At 46.9% G+C, this 20,031-nt stretch overlaps 1 long non-coding RNA gene across 1 annotated transcript; it reads left to right on the plus strand.

Annotated features, from left to right (window-relative positions):
* Positions 1 to 5,863: 5,863 nt before the first annotated feature.
* Positions 5,864 to 19,577, plus strand: LOC135983506 (uncharacterized). The gene is made up of 2 exons (XR_010601182.1): positions 5,864 to 15,973; positions 18,166 to 19,577. It is a non-coding gene; the product is annotated as an uncharacterized LOC135983506 (long non-coding RNA).
* Positions 19,578 to 20,031: the final 454 nt, after the last annotated feature.

A 20,031-nucleotide genomic window follows, 5' to 3' on the forward strand; every position in this document is an offset into this window, starting at 1 on the left:
CACTGAAACTGTTCAGACAGACATTACTCAGATTTTTATCATGCAAAAAATTGATAATACCAGTGGCACTCTTATCCTGCATGCCCCAATAGCTTATAAATGCTGAAAATTGATACAGTCTGACAAAAAGTTCAGGTTCTAGATCATTTGGGCAAGCATTGAGCAATGCCTGAGTGCATGTTTTCATCTCTTCTTCGCTTCACACTTGAGCAAACATCATAAGGAAGCCAAACCTCATGGATAGTTCAGCATAAGAGTCACTTCTTTTTAGTTCTAAATTTAGCTTGTCGAGGATAACATCAAATCCCTCAACTTCGATTTCCTTCTTCTTTGAAGCACAGTGTCACTTTTGCCATCTGGAAATATTTTCTTTCCAGTATCACTTCCCATTATTTTATTTGTTTGCTTCCTCCTCAAAATCGTCAAACAGACGTTAAGTTTGTGATAACTTATTTCAAGAAAGAAAGCAAATTAACAGAAATGACAAGATACAGACTTGGCTTTCAAGTTTTACACTAATGTTGTCAAATTTTTCTAGTATCGCATTGTATGAAATATACTCATAAGTGCAGTTTGCAGTCAGCACAATTTCTTGTACAACAATTGTGCTTCCTGTCAAATGCCCCCATTTTTCTCAGCATGGTCCGTGGTCTTTCAAACAACATTGAATACCCTCGTAGTTCACTCCAGTTGTTTTACAAGATTCAGCATGACAGATCCATTGCATCCTCAAGCCCTTGAGGAATTCCACCATGATTTCAATAATTTCCATCCCACCATCAACCTCAGCCTAGATCAATCCACACAAGCGGTCCATTTCCTGGGCACTACTGTGCTAATAAGCGATGGTTACATAAATACCACCCTATACCGGAAACCTACTGACCGCTACACTTACCTACATGCCTCCAGCTTCCATCCAGGACACACCACACGATCCATTGTCTACAGCCAAGCTCTAAGATATAACCGCATTTGCTCCAATCCCTCAGATAGAGACAAGCATCTACAAGATCTCTATCAAGCATTCTTAAAACTACAATACCCACCTGCTGAAGTGAAAAAACAGATTGACAGAGCCAGACGAGTACCCAGAAGTCACCTCCTACAAGACAGGCCCAACAAAGAAAATAACAGAACACCACTAGCTGTCACCTTCAGCCCCCAATTAAAACCTCTCCAGCGCATCATCAGAGATCTACAACCTATCCTGAAAGATGATCCTTTACTCTCACAGATCTTGGGAGACAGACCTGTCCTCGCTTACAGACAACCCCCCAACCTAAAGCAAATACTCACCAGCAACCACACATCACTGAACAAAACCACTGACCCAGGAACCTATCCTTGTAACAAAGCCCGATGCCAACTCTGTCCACATATCTATTCAAGTGACATCATCATAGGGCCTAATCACATTAGCCATACCATCAGGGGCTCATTCACCTGCACATCTACCAATGTGATATATGCCATCATGTGCCAGCAATGCCCCTCTGCCACGTACATTGGCCAAACCGGACAGTCTCTCCGCAAAAGAATTAATGGACACAAATCTGACATCAGGAATCATAATACTCAAAAACCAGTGGGAGAACACTTTAACCTGTCTGGCCATTCAATGGCAGACCTGCGGGTGGCTATCTTACAACAGAAAAACTTCAAAAACAGACTCCAACGAGAGACTGCTGAGCTGGAATTGATATGCAAACTAGACACAATCAACTCAGGATTGAATAAGGACTGGGAATGGCTGAGCCATTACAAACATTGAATCTGTCTCCCCTTGTAAGTATTCTCACACTTCTTATCAAACTGTCTGTACAGGGCTAGCTTGATTATCACTTCAAAAGTTTTTTTTTCTCTTACTTAATTGGCCTCTCAGAGTTGGTAAGACAACTCCCACCTGTTCATGCTCTCTGTATGTGTGTATATATATCTCCTCAAAATATGTTTCACTCTATATGCATCCGAAGAAGTGGGCTGTAGTCCACGAAAGCTTATGCTCTAATAAATTTGTTAGTCTGTAAGATGCCACAAGTACTCCTATTCTTCTTCCTGGGAGGCGGTAGCTAGGTTGACAGAAGAATTCTTCCATCAACCTACCTCTGTCTACACTTGGGATTTGGTTGGTTTAGCTACATCTCTCAGGGAGCAGCAATCTGAGAAAGCTGCAGGCAGGGTGCTGGCAATAGCCCTAGTGCCAACAGCCCCTCACATCTGCAAACCAACCTGGGACCCTCCCAAAGCTCCCGGGAGTGTGGAGTGTGCTGGCCAGCTCTGGCAGGGGCTGTGATGTGCTCAATCCGGGTGAGGAAGTGGATCTATCACAGGCAGTTGTACAGCCCCCACCACGGTAGTATTTGTGTCTCAAACACATGAAATACTGAAATCTTCACCACCCCCTGTCCCGAAGGCAGGGCCACTATGCGCATTGGACAGGTGGGCATGAAGCTCAGAAGGACTAAGGTCCATGTCCTCAGGTATTTAAGCTCCTAACTTCCATTGAAATCCCGATCTCACAGGGAGTCAGTGACAGAGCACGGAACTGAGACTGTGTCTCCTCTGTACTTGCTAGTCCTGGCCCAGGGTCCACTGTTCCTGTCCATCACCCTTCACACACCCAGTGTGAAAACATGCCACTGATGGCATTCAATGCAAACCATCTCACGTTAGCCCCTAGCAGCATTGTCCAGCGTGCTGCTACAAAACACTGCTGGCTCCTGTCCAGCCCAGATCATGAGACTGTCTGTCACCACTAGAGCTAAAGAGGACTTAGGGGCACTGCATGGTGGGAGCACCTGCTTGTCTGGGGTCCATCTGTTCTTAAAGCTGCAGCTTTAGGATAATGACAAAACAGCTCATTGGCTGTCCAAAATATACTCCGTTTTCTGCCACCTGCCTCCTGCAAGAAGTGAAATGCTATTGGACTGGTGCCAAACAGGTTATTGTTTAGGTGCTTATGTCTGAAGTACTATGGCCAGGCAGTGGGTGTGATCACCAAATCCTTCATATACAGACAAATATTTAAGGTTCCAACCCTTGGAGCCAATGGGGCTGTTCATGTTTTCAGGGGGGAGGGATAGCTCAGTGGTTTGGCCTACTAAACTTAGGGTTGTGAGTTCAATCCTTGAGGGGGCCATTTAGGGAACTGGGGTAAAAATCTGTCTGGGGATTGGCCCTGCTTTGAGCAGGGGGTTGGACTAGATGACCTCCTGAGGTCCCTTCCAACCCTGATATTCTATGATTCTATGTCAAGGCTACAGAATTAGGCCCAAATCAAACATATAGCTGCTGTGAGAGAGAGAGAAAGGAGAACAGGGACTTGTGACCCTGCAACTCTTTAATAGCAGCTGCTGACGGGTTTGACTTTTTCAACCCGATCTCTCCTCCCTGCTGCAAACAGCTGCGTGTGTCTGATACCCCCCACCCAGACCTGTATTTCCCCCTGCTGAGATCAAGGAAGTGGGGGCTATTTGGAAGAAGGATTCCATGTGACTAGAGCAGAAGGAAACGGCTGCCAATTGTCACTAGAGTGAATTTTACAACTCAAGTCAGGTGGCATTGGCCTAACAATCCATAAATGGTGATTTTACAAGGAAGCACTTGACTCTCCTCACAGACTGATGTCACACAGATAATAGTGCTCATGGATAATTAGGACAGAGCATACTGGGCCTTCTTCAGGAACTCTCCTGTGGGCCTGGGTCAGCCTCAGGGGAGTTAATAAAGCAGGAGCCTCATACAGGGGGGGCATGTTTTGATATATGGCACACCTTATTCCTGTCCTTAGAAGATAGCACCCTAATGAAGGGAAGCAGCCTACAGTACAGAGGGAGTGATCTCCCGATGATAAGCAGACCAGGCTAGGGATATGCCAGCATGGTCGCTGTCCATTCTGTTCCAGACACAGCATCTGGGCTACATCTGCTCAGTAGTCATGCTACCCTACCTGCACCAGGTTATATGAAGCATATTAGGCTTGGGGGGGGGATTTGCAGCGTGTGTCAAGGAGTCATTTACACACCAGGGCAGTAGTCCGGACACTTTGCTCTGTTTTATTTAAAGAGGATTAGTGGTTTGTTTTAATGATTGTGTTTGTGTCTGACCTCTGAAGATGACATGACCTCACTTGAATTTATGGCACCACATGCTATAGAAGCTCAATTAAATTTCCTCTTGTATCATGCAACTAAATAATGATGTTCTAGCAGGTTTGGAGACATCTCCCCTCTGAGTGCTGCCAAGTTTTGATATCACTGTGTGTGTCCCTTATGGAACAAATATGGCACAGTAGCGGGGATTATGAGGCTGGAATTCACTCAGGTGTGGCTGAGCTGACATCCTAAACAGAGAGCAGCTCAGCCTTGAGATCAAAATACAGCCTCATTGCAGAGCCCAGAGATCCCAAACCCAGTATTAGCTTCAGGGTCATCACTTGCTATTTATAGGTGCTTCACAGAACATTTAAGGGAGAGATTTTCAAAAGCCCCAAAGGGATTTAGAAGCACACCTCCCACTGAAAGTTAGTGGTACATGAACTCCTGCATCCCGTAGGCACATTTGAAAGTCTCCCCCCCAAAAAAGTTCCGTTTTTATGATAATTAATGGCCAATTGCCTCTTAGCACTGACTGGCTCTTGTGGCCTGTTTTGGCTGTGAGTAGAAGCAGTAGAGAGTAGGTTCCTGGGGAGGCAGGAGGAGGATTAACCCGCTATTGGAACTCTGGCACAGTCCATCTTAACTTTGTTCCTAGCACCATGCTGCACATTTCATGTACCATTCACCTGGAAATAGCAGAGTCCAGCCCAACAGTGTGTGCTGTTCATTGGCTACAATCCAGCCACCCGCCCATGAAGCGTGAAGTACTGAGCTCACTGACAGCTTGTTTGGTAGTGTCTCTTTTAGTCTGAATGAATGTTTACACATTTGTAAAAGATTCCAAGTTATTCTGCAGCCAACCCAGCTTGAGCTGTGCTCAGGTTATATCTAAAGGAAATTGGGATAGGCCTTGGATGGAGACTCTGCAAAGAAACCATTGTGCTTGTTAAAGTAGTGGAGATAATTCAGTAGGCACTTCTCTTGGTAAGACAACTCCTACCTGTTCATGCTCTCTATGTGTATATATATCTCCTCAATATATGTTCCATTCTATGCATGGATGAAGTGAGCTGTAGCCCACAAAAGCTTATGCTCAAATAAATGTGTTAGTCTTTAAGGTGCCACCAGACTCCTTGTTGTTTTGGTATACTAACATACCACTCAGATGAGCGGCGTAGTATACCTAGCATAATTCATTCAGAGAATTAATTAATGTTTCTAATGTGCTTTGTGATCATCAGATGACAAGAAAACTGTGATTAGTTTGAGAAATTCAGTGCTTGCTCTCTTTCAGGCAGATTATATGCCAAGAATCCAAATGCTGCAGGAAGATCATGTTCTTAAGTGCCAGTGATATGAGCCCAGGTAATTAGTGTAGAGATCTTTGCAGTGCTGATGCCAGCGGCGTGGTTCATTGCTGTACACTGCAGTGCCACACATTCATTTCAATGTAATGACACTGGCATAGCATTAGGGTCACGCAATGGAAACCAATATCTTTTTAAAAGAGCAGCAGAGCTGGTACATCAGAAGACCCTGGGGAACAGGTCTTACCAGGTGCTTATAAATGTTAAAGATTTCTGTAATCTGTTTGAATTGATTTGTGATGAAAGACTGGACTATGATGCAGTTTGCTGTGTGGAACTCATCTGATCTCCATGCAAATGACAATATATCTGTTATTAAAAACCTTCCTCTTTGGGATCATTTGATCCTGATTAGCAAGATAGGTCATCTGTGACCATGCAGAGCACAAGCCTGAATCGTATATTCACAGCCTTCACTAAGGCAATCATATATGTCTTTCCGTACAGGACTGATACCTAAACATTGTGCAGCCAAGACACTGCATGTGCTTCGCGCTCAGTGATACGCATGTAACTGTCCTTCTGCACAATAAATGAAAAGCCAAAAGTCTTTGACCTGATCTGTTTTCCCTTTTTTTCAAAGCACGGCCCTTCAAAATCAGATGACACTGGTCAGGTAAGTATTACGGGAGCAGATTTCCAGCTGGTGCAAACTGTCAGCTGAGAATATGTTCCTTTTCCTTTAGTGTGACTAATTTCATGTGCAGCTCTATTAGCTAATTTCAGCTTGATGTTGTGTATTCCTTTGTATTGAGTTTCCTGTGGATCTAATCTTTCCCTTGTCTTTTTCCAGATTTCCCAGGCCAGAGCCTTAGATGCTGTGCATTGGCATGGGCCACACACCTTTGCAAAGCATGGGCCACTGAGTGTGGGAAATGGGCATTATGCCACTGATTTCCTTGGGCTGAGGATGGAGTAGGCAGTTGGGTGGAGACATAAGTGGTGCATTCTGTAAAATGTGGTCGAGTAGGACATACAGGCCACCTATGCTCCCTGCTCCAATAGTTCCTTTCTGTTTGGAAGGGCCAATGCACATCAGGGGTCAATACTGCATTCTTATTCCTGGCGAGATTCCCAGTACATTACCAGCCAGCAGCATTCCTAGCCCTTCTCCTTCACCCCAGCAGTCCCCTTCCAAACTCTAAATTTCACCTCCATTCCCTGCCTCACTTCCCCCAACATCGCTCCCTCCTTGCCCTATGTAACACCCATGCAGGAACCTCGGGACCAAGGAGAAACGTATCCAAGGGAACGATTTGCTTCACTTTTGTTACCCGCCAACTGTTTCCAGTGCTTTGACTTGCAGTCACTACAGGCACCTGCGGTTGCTGCCGAACCTGTTTAAGCAAACAGCTGATCTGAGCGAGCTGCTGCTGCTGGGCTCCCTCCCCCCACCCACCCCATCTGATACCCAGGGAACAGGATGGATTTGGACTAAGAGATGAGACAGGGGCAGGGGGGAGAACGAATGAGACAGTTGAAAATGTTTAGCGGTTCCCGCGGCACGGGACACATGCAGCGCCCAGCTGTCAGCCGTGGAATTCTGGTCAGATTACAATCCTGACAATCTGACTTTCTCCTCATAGATCAAAGTAAATAACAGGCTTTCTATGAATAGATGGCTTTCCAAATCCTGTACACCTAAATGAAGCTATTTGCCACTCCCAGAAAATTCCCCGGCCAAGGTGCATTTTCTAGTCTCTAAAAGCCTGACCTACTTCAGTTCAGGGTCTGTAGCACTGCTCATATGGCAAAATGCTGTTTGTTTGGTTAACACTAATGCCATGGATCTCAACCCCAGGCCTGGGAGTGCCACAGCCTGGTCTCCACCCACTACCTGCCAAAGCCTGGGGACTGAGAAGCTAGTAGGTCTATAGCCTCAGCCATGGCACCGCCCACGGGAGCCCTGACTGGAGGATCACCCGGCTCCACCGATTGGTCCAACACACTATTTAAGCCAAAATGAGGCCCAGGAAATTGTCTGAGTAACAAGGTGATTTCCTATTGCGGCTGCTTCCAACCTGTTCCTGATTCCTACTCTGCTCCTGCCTGACCTCTGCCTTTGCTCCTCCCACTGTGTTCCTGCTCCTTGCTTGATCCTTGCCTCTCCTCAGTTCCTGCCCTCACCTTGATTCCATCGTCACTTACCAGTCCTGACTCTGAGCCTGGCCTCTGACTCCTGACCCCAGCTCTGACGCTCAGCTTCAACTCCTGACTCTGGCTTGACCCCTGATTCTGGTAACTGGCAGGTGACTCTGGTGCTGATCTTTGGCTTTACTCCCCAACCTGGACACCTGCTCTGCCCACAAGACGTGGCTCCTGTTCTAACTACTGGGCCAGACTGCCTGTGTCCCACTCCATAACAGAATCTGTTGGATTCACACATTCCAAGGTCAGGAGGGACCACAGGAATCATCTAGTCTGACACACGCTAGAACACAGGCCAGTGACCTGCCCCACAATAATTCCTAGAGCAATGCACCCCGTGATAGACCAGAATAAATACAGAGTGCCACAGCCTGAGTGCTGTGAATCAGCAGCGCTCCATTGATTTCAGGGGGGCAGCACTGATTGACACCAGCTGGGGTTCTGGCCCATTGACTTCAATGGAGCAATGGAGCAGCCCCCATTTACATGAGCTGAGAGATCCCGGAAGTGGGTCTGACCCAAGGGTCCTTGCCTGGATGCCAATGTTTCTTCCCTTCATGTTCACGCTGTTGTCATAGCCTTGGCCATGGCAGTCTTGAAGCTTTATTTTATTCTCATTCAAAACATTCATAAACAGTCCTGTTAGGCCTTTTCCAGTACAGTCATCCACAGACCAGAAACAGATAAAGTGTTCCTTTACTTGAATACAGCCATCCTCATCGTCAACAAATCTTACTGTGAATGACATCTTTTCAGTGTGACTAATGGTGGCAGAACCGTCCATTATTATGGTGTAATACTTCACTTTGCTGAGCTGCATCAGTATGTTATCAAGCACCTTTCTTGCCATAAGGTCAATCAATTGAATTGTTTTGCTGCAATAATGGTCCATAGTTCCATTAGGAACTACTCAATATAGGTGCTCACGCATTACATTGTTGTAAGCTCTACTAAACTGAGGAAATTATTGTTATGTTCAGTGAACAACTCCTCTGACGAGCCCCAGAAAGCCAAATTATTCTTTACAAGGAAGAGGGTAATTGAGGTCACATGCTTGAGCACATTCCTCCAATGCTGGGTTTCTACATTAATAATGTGCTGGTCTTCTGCATCTACACATTTATTCAGCTTGAGCCTGGACTCGACCTCCATCTATTCGGAGTGGGCCATAAAATGGTTAAGTGACTTTTCATGTTACTTCAGAGCATCAGCTAAGTTATGCCAGTAATTGTACCTGGAAAGCACATGCAATGATTTGGAATTCTTGTCAAATATTTTGTAACAAAGACAGACTACTTTGTCAGTTGATTTTGAGTAAACTAGCCAACACCGATTCAGTTTCTCACCATTCTCGAGCACTCTTTCACAGGGTGACTTTGAGAAGTGTCGCTTCTACTCATTTGCTGGAAACGTCATATCCTCGATTTTCCCCAGCCCATTCAAAATTGTACAATCCATATCAGCAGAGTTTAGGATCACCAGCCATAAAGCAGGATCTGATGTATCAATTTGTGGTGTGCAATTTTTCTCACGGGTGTTTCTGTCATCATGCAAGGCTAATTCTTCTTTATCATTACTCTCCTTTACGCCTCCTGGAAAACTTAACGATTCTCCATCACTTTCCTAGGGTTACCTAGGGAGGTGGTGGAATCTCCTTCCTTAGAGGTTTTTAAGGCCTGGTTTGACAAAGCCTTGGCTGGGACAGTTGGGGTTGGTCCTGCTTTGAGCAGGGGGTTGGACTAGATGATCTCCTGAGGTGCCTTCCAACCCTGATATTCTATGATTCTATGATTCCTCACATTTCCATTCCTCATCTTCAGATAAATCTGCTAATTCCTTCGTAATAGAACTTCCATAATTTACACTTCACTCCTCATTTTCTCCTGCACTGGGATGATCGCTACTGCCTAAAGCCCAGTCTGTGTTGTTCCGTTTCAGATATTTTCCCCATCATTTTTGCCCCTTGCTGCAAGCTAGATTGCAGTTGAGCTTTTCACTTCCTATACTGAGTTCCTGAAGGATTCTTCTGGGACATCTTTTATTTTCTATGGGGGGAAAGCACAGTATTAGGGAGAGCAAAAGTCTATGTTCCGCAATCCTAGAAAGTCATCAAACGTTACGTGTTAAGCATGGCAAAAGAAGTAACAGTGTTTATGTTATATTGTTGTGCAGATAGGGGTTTGTTAGATATCTCTGGCATCTCAATAGTCACTACTTACACTCTTCAAGTCTTAAAACACAAGTACACAGTAAAACAAGGTTCATAATATTGCAGCTGGGCTCTCACTTCACTTCATTCTTGCATCTCACTGACTGACTGGTGACGCCCCACCCCTTATATACTTTTTGTGACCTCCATGACTTCTGCAGCAGCCAGCTGTACCGGCTTCTGCTGGGGCAGTCTCAGGGCATCACCACTGCCCCCCATCTCAGGGGGGGTTTTCCCCGGAAGCAGCAACATCTCTCGGTTCCTAGGGGGAGGTGCAGCCAGGGGGCTCTGCGCAATGCCTCCACCTGCAGGCACCGCCCACGCAGCTCCCATTGGCCATGGCCAGTGGGGGTCCCAAGCCACACACCGCCCCTCTGCCCCTCCCAGCACCCGCGGCACACACACACACCCCAGATTCCCCCAAGCACCTGTGGTGCTCCCCCCCCAGGCCACCTCCCTTCCCAAGATTTAGTCTGGGGTATAGTACAAGTCTTGGACCAGTCAAGGGGCAGGAATTTTTTTTACTGCCCATGGCTTTTACTAGTAAAAGTCCATAACTTTTACTAAAAATACCTGTGTTAAAATGTAGCCTTACTCGTGAGAGCATGGCTGACAACATTCTAGGAGCTTCAAGGAGAATATAGTTCTCAAAAAGTCTGGAGGTTCCATGAGATTCTACAAAGGTCCAGAACATTCTAGGAGGTTAGTGAAAAATGAATCCACATATGGAATACCTGAAACATGTCACTTCAAACATTCTATTTTCCCTTTTGTCGCTAACAACAAGCCCCCCCCAAGCCCGATGCCCCTCCAAGTCCGGCACCCCAGGCGGTCACCTGGGTCACCTGCCCCTAAATCTGGTCCTGCATCTGCTATGGAAACTGCTGAGACATAATCAATATGGATCCCCAGTTCACAGAGTCACTCTGCAGAGTAGAAATTATTTTTAATATTATTTAATATGGGGAAAACCCCTCCCGTTGGTGCAGGTAGCGTCTACACTGAAGTGCTACAGCGGCATAGCTACAGCATTTCAAGTGTAGAAAAGCCCTCTGTTTGAAAACCTGTTGTGTAAAACAATGCCTCATAAAAGCCATCTGTCTGGATCTGACCCTGAGCCCTGACTTACGGCAGTGATCTCCTTTTATGTGATGTTTATGGGTGGAATCCTGGCCCCATTAAAGCCAGTGCAAGTTTTTCCATTGACGCCAAGGGAGCCTGGATTTCACCCTATGTCTTCAGGATTAGACCCTTAGTAACCAATGTGCTCCATGTCCTTAGAGCTAACACTCAGATAAGGGTAGGAAACTGGATCCAGAAATGAATGGGGAGGTGAGTGAAGTGCATGGAGCACTGTTGTATCTTACATGTAGAGACATTCTATTGCATATCCATGGAATATAGCTTATTTTTCTACCATAGTTGTCTCCTTTGTTCTTGTATCAGCCTTAACGAGCCCAAGGAAGCTTTTGTCTCTGTGTTTTTCCAAGTCATAATGTTTTTGGACTATCTCATTTCTCCTCCCCCTCCACAACTGAGGTGGGCAGTGGCCATTGATTGTGTCCTGCAGGAAGCTACATGCCAACTCAAGACACAGGGTCAGGACTGGCACATGTTTTCACTGAACTTACATATTTTCATGGTGTAAGTGGAAAGCAGCCCAACTCCTGACTGCAAATAAAGGGGAGAAGTGAAGAGCTGGATCTTCTGAAGTGCGGACCATATCGCTTAGGGGCTAAGCCCCCTTACCTCATGTTGAATTCAACAGCCATTGTACCTGTCTGGAGCTTCCAGCTGCTGGGAGATAGCTCACTCACTCAGGTGCCTAAATTTGGATGTAGCTGCTCAAGTTAACCACAGAAATTTGAAAACTTTGTCCTAATTTGTGTTGATGGCTTGTATTGTGGTAGCACCTAGGAGCTCCAGCCCTGGACCAGGTCCCCATTGTGCCACATGCTGTACAAACACAGAACAACAGACAGCCCTGTCCCAGAGAGCTTACAATCTACATGCTCAGCCTGCACTCTGCGTAACTGTAGCCTGGGTCCCCCAATCCCGTTCTACAAGAATTTCATTATTGATGTCAATAGCAGGTCGGGCCAAGAATGGAATTCCCTTGGCTTGTCAGTTCATTTTAATCAATGGCATTGGTTTTAGTGTATGATTCTGAGGGTGCAGGTATGTGGGTTTGAGCACAGTAACATCTAGGGAATCCCGTCGTATAGCACCTACCACAATGACTGGCCTGAAGCTGCCACCTCTTGTAGCTGTGTTTTATGGGTTCTCCTCTGTAATCGCTGTGGCTGGGCGGCTCACATTGTAATCAGCTATTTGCAAGTTTTTATTTTAAAAGGAAGATACATTTTTTCTTGGCTCTTCACTGAGCTGTCCCAGTTCAGCTCCTTTAATACTGCTGTGCAAAGACAACTCTCTGCTCTAGGCAAACTAGAAAATGTATGCCCTTACAGCCTACAAACGCTATCCTTTTTGCCACTTCTAATATTTTGCTGACTTTGGCAACCACCTCATCTGTTATAGCCAGTTCTGCAACTATGACTTAGTTATTCCACTGAATAACCGCTTCCCGTTTTAATTACTGGACCAGTTCCCTAGTAGAACAAGTACTCTTGGTTATGCAAGTCACTCTGAAACCAAACTTTTATTTAAACATTTTTCATGATGTAACATCAGTCTAAAATTATCTTGTCCAGTAGAAAGCATTCCAACTTGCACGTACAGGCAAACCTTAGAAAAAACCCTAACCAATGTACATTATTCTCTAATCAATGATTGGCTTGAAGGCCACTGCAGCTACATGGCATAAACGGCCTTAAATGGTGCCAAATTCCAGGGAACTGGCTTGTTCTTATTCATAATGATGCAACAAGAAAGGGAAAAAAAGTGACCCGGGTAACTACAAGCCTGTTAGTTTAACATCTGTAGTATGCAAGGTCCTGGAAAAAATTTTGAAGGAGAAAGTAGTTAAGGACCTTGAGGTCAATGGCAATTGCGACAAATTACAACATGGTTTTACGAAAGGCAGATCGTGCCAAACCAACCTGATCTCCTTCTTTGAGAAAGTAACAGACTTTTTAGGTAAGGGAAATGTGGTGGACCTAATATACCTCCATTTCAGTAAAGCGTTTGATACGGTACCGCACGAGGAACTACTGGTTAAATTGGAAAAGATGGGGATCGATATGAAAATCCAGAGGTGGATAAGGAACTGGTTAAAGGGGAGACTGCAGCGGGTCATACTGAAAGGTGAACTGTCAGGTTGGAGGGAGATCACCAGTGGAGTTCCTCAAGGTTCGGTTTTGGGTCCCATTTTATTTAATCTATTTATTACTGACCTCGGAACCGAATGTAGGAGTGGGCTGATAAAGTTTGCGGATTACACGAAGTTGGGAGGTATTGCCAATTCGGAGAAGGATCGGGATATTCTGCAGGGAGACTTGGATGACCTAGTAAATTGGAGTAATAGAAATAGGATGAAATTTAATAGTGAAAAGTGTAAGGTGATGCATTTAGGGATGACTAACAAAAATTTTAGTTATAAGCTGGGGACGCATCAGTTGGAAGTAACGGAGGAGGAGAAAGACCTCGGAGTCCTGGTTGATCACAGAATGACTATGAGTCGGCAATGTGACGTGGCTGTGAAAAAAGCTAATGCGGTCTTGGGATGCATTAGGCGAGGTATATCTAGTAGGGATAGGGAGGTGCTGCTTCCGTTATACAAGGCACTGGTGAGACCTCATTTAGAGTACTGTGTGCAGTTCTGGTCTCCCATGTTTAAAAGGGATGAACTCAAACTGGAACGGGTACAGAGAAGGGCCATTAGGATGATCAGAGGAATGGAAAACCTGCCGTATGAAGGGAGACTCGAGGAGCTCGGTTTGTTTACCTTAACCAAAAGAAGGCTGAGCGGGGATATGATTGCTCTCTTTAAATATATCAGAGGGATAAATACCAGGGAGGGAGAGGAATTATTTCAGCTCAGTACTAATGTGGACATGAGAACGAATGGATATAAACTGGCCATGGGGAAGTTTAGGCTTGAAATTAGACGAAGGTTTCTAACCGTCAGAGGGGTGAAATTTTGGAACACCCTTCCGAGGGAAACAGTGGGGGCAAAAGACCTCTCTGGCTTTAAGATTAAGCTTGATAAGTTTATGGTGGGAATGGTTTGATGGGATAACGTGATTTTAGTCAATTAATCAACAACGTGCCATCGCAGGTAAATAGTATCAATGGTCAATGAAGGTCTGGCTGGACGATCTTGCCTGCATGCTCGGGGTTCTACTGATCGCCATATTTGGGGTCGGGAAGGAATTTTCCTCCAGGGTAGATTGGCAGAGGCCCTGGGGTTTTTCGCCTTCCTCCGCAGCATGGGGCGGGGGTCGCTAGCTGGAGGATTCTCTGCGACTTGAAGTCTTTAAATCACAGGATTTGGGGACTTCAACAGCTGAGTCAAGGGAAAGGGGGTGGGTCAGCTTTTGTGGCCTGCATCATGCGGGAGGTCAGACTAGATGATCATACTGGTCCCTTCTGACCTTAAAGTCTATGAGTCTAACAAGGTGAGTCCCTTAAACAAAGACACTGACAGCAAGTGTTATTAGGGCATATGGCGTGTCAAGGAGTGTGCATGGCAGAACAGGAAGTCTATAAGGCAGTGGTCTCCAAACCTTTTACTTTGTGCCCCCACTTACCTTTGTCTGCCTCCCTGGGGCCGGGAGTGGGGCTGCGGCTCTGGGATTGAGGCTGGGCTGGAAGCGGAGACTCAGCCGGGGGCCGAGGCCAGCAGCTGGGGCCCCAGGTACAGGGCCAGCAGTGGAGCCCTGGTGACGGGGCCAGGAGCAGAGCTGAGTGGCACTCCCTCCCTGCTAGCCATGGGGGCTTGCCCGGGCCCCAGCCGTGACCCCCCTCCCGAATGTTCCTCTGCACCCCCCTAGGAGGGTGCCCCCCACAGTTTGGGGACCTCTGCTATAAGGACTGTGATGAATCCCACCAGACTTTGTGAATCCAGATTAAAACATCTACATCTCTGCCCTTCCCGACTTCCCCTGACCCAAACGCTCTCACGGCTGAAAGGTCATTGTGCAATTGTAATTGATTAGCTATGATGAAATGTGCAAATAGTTATTACTCCGGTTCAAGCACAGCGGAATTTCAGTCTCCCCAGAATTTTGGGTTTTTGGACGAAAGCAACACATCCGAGACAGCAGGCAAAGCACTGATTCTGTCAGGAGAGCAGAGAGACCTATATTCGACAGGTACAAGAATCCCAGAGATAAAGCTGGCTCCCAGAGGTTGGGCTGGAGCCACTGTTCAGGCTTACTGAGAGCTGCTGTCTTGAAGAAGAAAATGCATCTCAGTTCTAGGGCTCCCCAAGTGATCTCCATGTCGACCTCAGTTTGTGGGAGGTTTTTAATGCAGCACTATCCGGCTGGCAATGGATTCATGGCCAGATTGTAACTGAGCATTCCGTGGTTTGCTAACCTTTGAGACTTGAGTCCTGAAATCCTGCATTCCTGGGCAAGGGGGAACTGGGGGAAAGTGTGTGGCAGCAGCCTAACCCCTCCGCAACAGAACTTTTTGCACGGTGAAGAGGCACGGAAATTAACTGCCTCTTGCCCATTCCACACTGAGGTAGAGGCCAATGATCAGACGCTAATATTGGGGAATCTTGCACTACTGCCCTCTCCATGTTCTGTGCCTAATGAGAATGTTCCAGTCTGCAGGGTTGGCAGGCTCACACCTGTCACCAGCACAACAATGCACTGACCAGTCTTGACCACATTATAAGACAATGTGCAGAGCACGGATGTGGATAATTTGGGGCCTAACCCAAAGCCCATTGCTGTCAATGGGAGTCTCTCCATTGGCCTTTGGATCAGGCTCTCATGAGTTGGCTGCTGCTTGTTCCAAACCAGGATTATCTGGGTACATCTCATTTGGCTGAACAGTGAAATCCTTGCTGATTTTAAACACAAAAAAGAAGCTTACAAGAAGTGGAAGATTGGACAAATGACCAGGGAGGAGTATAAAAATATTGCTCAGGCATGCAGGAGTGAAATCAGGAAGGCCAAATCACACTTGGAATTGCAGCTAGCAAGGGATGTTAAGAGTAACAAGAAGGGTTTCTTCAGGTATGTTAGCAACAAGAAGGAGGTCAGGGAAAGTGTGGGCCCCTTACTGAATGAGGGAGGCAACCTAGTGACCGAGGATGTGGAAAAAGCTAATGTACTCAATGATTTTTTTGCCTCTGTCTTCACAAACAAGTTCAGCTCCCAGACTACTGCACTGGGCAGCACAGTATGGGGAGGAGGTGACCAGCCCTCCGTGGAGAAAGAAGTGGTTCAGGACAATTTAGAAAAGCTGGACGAGCACAAGTCCATGGGGCCGGATGCACTGCATCCGAGGGTGCAAAAGAAACTGGCGGATGTGATTGCAGAGCCATTGACCATTATCTTTGAAAACTCATAACGATCGGGGGAGGTTACAGATGGCTGGAAAAAGGCTAATATAGTTCCCATCTTTAAAAAAGGGAAGAAGGAGGACCCGATCAGCCTCACCTCAGTCCCTGGAAAAATCATGAGGCAGGTCCTCAAGGAATCAATTTTAAAGCACTTAGAGGAGAGGAAAGTGATCAGGAACAGTCAGCATGGATTCACCAAGGGCAAGTCATGCCTGACTACCCTAATTGCCTTCTATGAGGAGATAACTGGCTCTGTTGATGAGGGGAAAGCAGTGGACATGTTATTCCTTGACATTAGCAAAGCTTTTGATACGGTCTCCCACAGTATTCTTGCCAACAAGTTAAAGACGTATGGGCTGGATGAATGGTCTATAAGGTGGATAGAAAGCTGGCTAGATCATCGGGCTTAACGGGTAGTGATCAATGGCTCCATGTCTAGTTAGCAGCTGGTATCAAGCAGAGTGCCCCAAGGGTTGGTCCTGGGGCTGGTTTTGTTCAATATCTTCATTAATGATCTAGAGGATGGCATGGACTGCATTCTCAGCAAATTTGCAGATGACACAAAATTGGGAGGAGTGGTAGATACGCTGAAGGGTAGGGATAGCATACAGAGGGACCTAGACAAATTAGAGGATTGGCCCAAAAGAAACCTGCTGAGGTTCAACAAGGACAAGTGCAGAGTCCTGCACTTAGGACGGAAGAATCCCATGCACTGCTACAGACTAGGGACCGAGTGGCTAGGCAGCAGTTCTGCAGAAAAGGACCTAGGGGTTACAGTGGATGAGAAGCTGGATACGAGTCACCAGTGTGCCCTTGTTGCCAAGAAGGCATTTTGGGCTGTATAAGCAGGAGCATTGAGAGCAGATCGAGGGATGTGATCGTTCCCCTCTATTTGGCATTGGTGAGGCCTCATCTGGAGTACTGTGTCCAGTTTTGGGCCCCACACTACAAGAAGGATGTGGAAAAATTGGAAAGAGTTCAGCGGAGGGCAACAAAAATGATTAGGGGGCTGGAGCACATGATTTATGAGGCGAGGCTGAGGGAACTGGGATTATTTAGTCTGCATAAGAGAAGAATGAGGGGGGATTTGATAGCTGCTTTCAACTATCTGAAAGGGGGTTCCAAAGACTGTTGGATCTAGACTGTTCTCAGTGGTACCAGATGACAGAACAAGTAGTAATGGTCTAAGTTGCCGTGGGGAAGGTTTAGGTTGGATATTAGGGAAAACTTTTTCTCTAGGAGAGTGGTGAAGCACTGGAATGGGCTACCTAGGGAGGTGGTGGAATCTCCTTCCTTAGAGGTTTGTAAGGTCAGGCTTGACAAAGCTCTGGCGGGGATGATTTAGTTGGGGATTGGTCCTGCTTTGAGCTGGGGGTTGGACTAGATGACCTCCTGAGGTCCCTTCCAACCCTGATATTCTATGATTCTATGATTCATTTAATCCTTTCCCGGCCATTGCAGATATTGGTGCACCTCGGTCCCTCTATTCACGGCTATGGTACATAAATGGGAGTGACTCCAGGTCATTCTCTTCTTTAAGTTTCATCTAATGGAGATTCAGTCCTGCCTGGAACATCATGCGAGCTGGAGGCTTCTGCCTCAGGCTGCTCTCCCAGCCGGCAGCACCGTGCGGTTGCACCTACTCCAACCTACTCCTTGCTCCCATGGCTCATGAAGCCTGGACAGACGTTTAAAAGCTCGCTGGCGCTGTTTGCTGATTAGTCTGTTTACGATTAGAAGAGCACAGCAAGGCGTGCTGCACATCACAGAGGCTTTGAAAACCAGTTTCATGACTGGCCAGGCTTTGGTGTGACAGTTGTGTGTGTTTAGCAGACAATCATTTCATGCCTTTTTTCCCCACAGACGCCATACCACTGCAAGCATGGAGTATGCTCAGATCACTGCGGCAGTTATGAGCACTATAAACACCATGCACATTATCCTGCAGTATATGCAGCACCAGAAACTTCAAAAGCAGGCAAGGAGGCGACGGCAGCACGGTGATGAGAGTGATGAGGACATGGACACAGACTTCTCTCAAAGCACGGGCCCTGGCAATTTGGACATCATGGTGGTAATGGGGCAGGTTCATGCCATGGAACGCCGATTCTGGGCCCGGGAAACAAGCACAGACTGGTGGGACTGCATAGTGTTTCAGGTCTGGGATGATTCCCAGTGGCTGCAAAACTTTCGCATGCATCAGAGCACTTTCATGGAACTTTGTGACTTGCTTTCCCCTGCCCTGAAGCGCAAGAATACCAAGATGAGAGCAGCCCTCACAGTTGAGAAGCGAGTGGTGATAGCCCTCTGGAAGCTTGCAACGCCAGACAGCTACCGGTCAGTCGGGAATGAATTGGGAGTGGGCAAATCAACTGTGGGGGCTGATGTGATGCAAGTAGCCAAAGCAATCACTGAGCTGAGTAGTGACTATGGGAAATATGCAGATCATAGTGGATGGCTTTGCTGCAATGAGATTCCCTAACTGTGGTGGGGTGATAGATGGAACCCATATCCCTATCTTGGCACCGGAGCACCAGGGCAGCCAGTACATAAACCGCAAGGGGTACTTTTCAATGGTGCTGCAAGCACTGGTGGATCACAAGGGACGTTTCAGCAACATCAACGTGGCATGGCCGGGAAAGGTACATGACGCTCGCATCTTTAGGAACTCTGGTCTGTGTGAACAGCTGCAGCAAGGGACTTATTTTCCAGACCAAAATAACTGTTGGGGATGTTGAAAGGCCTATAGTTATCCTTGGGGACCCAGCCTAACCCTTAATGCCATGGCTCATGAAGCCATACACAGGCACCCTGACAGTAGTCAGGAGCTGTTCAACTATAGGCTGAGCAAGTGCAGAATGGTGGTAGAATGTGCATTTGAACATTTAAAAGTGCGCTGGCACAGTTTACTGACTCAGTTAGACCTCAGCGAAACCAATATTCCCATCATTATTACTGCTTGCTTTGCGCTCCACAATATGTGTGAGAGTAAGGGGGAGACGTTTATGGTGGAGTGGGAGGTTGAGGCAAATCGCCTGGCCACTGATTACGTGCCACCAGACACCAGGGCCGTTAGAAGAGCACAGCAGGGTGCGCTGCGCATCAGAGAAGCTTTGAAAACCAGTTTCATGACTGGCCAGGCTACGGTGTGAAAGTTCTGTTTGTTTCTCCTTGATGAAAACTCGCCCCCTTGGTTCACTCTAGTTCCCTGTAAGCCAACCGCTCTCCTCTCTCCTCACCACTTGCAGAGGCAATAAAGTCATTGTGGTTTCAAATTCATGCATTCTTTATTAATTCATCACACAAATGGGGGGATAACTGCCAAGGTAGCCCGGGAGGGGTGGGGGAGGAGGGAAGCACTGGGTGGGGTGGTGGATGAGGGGAGGAGGGAAGGATAAGGCCACACTGCACTTCAAAACTTATTGAATGCCAGTTTTCTGTTGCTTGGGCAGTCCTCTGGGGTGGAGTGGTTGGGTGACCGGAGGGCCTCCCCCCCCGCCCCCCCGCGTTCTTGGGTGTCTGGGTGAGGAGGCTATGGAACTTGGGGAGGAGGGCGGTTGGTTACACAGGGGTTGCAGCGGCGGTCTGTGCTCCTTCTGCCTTTCCTGCACTTCAACAATACTACAAGTTTGATCCCCCAGTAGCCTCAGCATTGCTTTCTGCCTCCTCTCATCACGCTGACGCCATCTCTCATCTTGCTCCCGCCACCTCTCATCTTGCTCCCGCCAC

This window comes from Chrysemys picta, chromosome 5 (assembly GCF_011386835.1).
Source record: "Chrysemys picta bellii isolate R12L10 chromosome 5, ASM1138683v2, whole genome shotgun sequence".
NCBI classification, from domain to species: domain Eukaryota; kingdom Metazoa; phylum Chordata; order Testudines; family Emydidae; genus Chrysemys; species Chrysemys picta.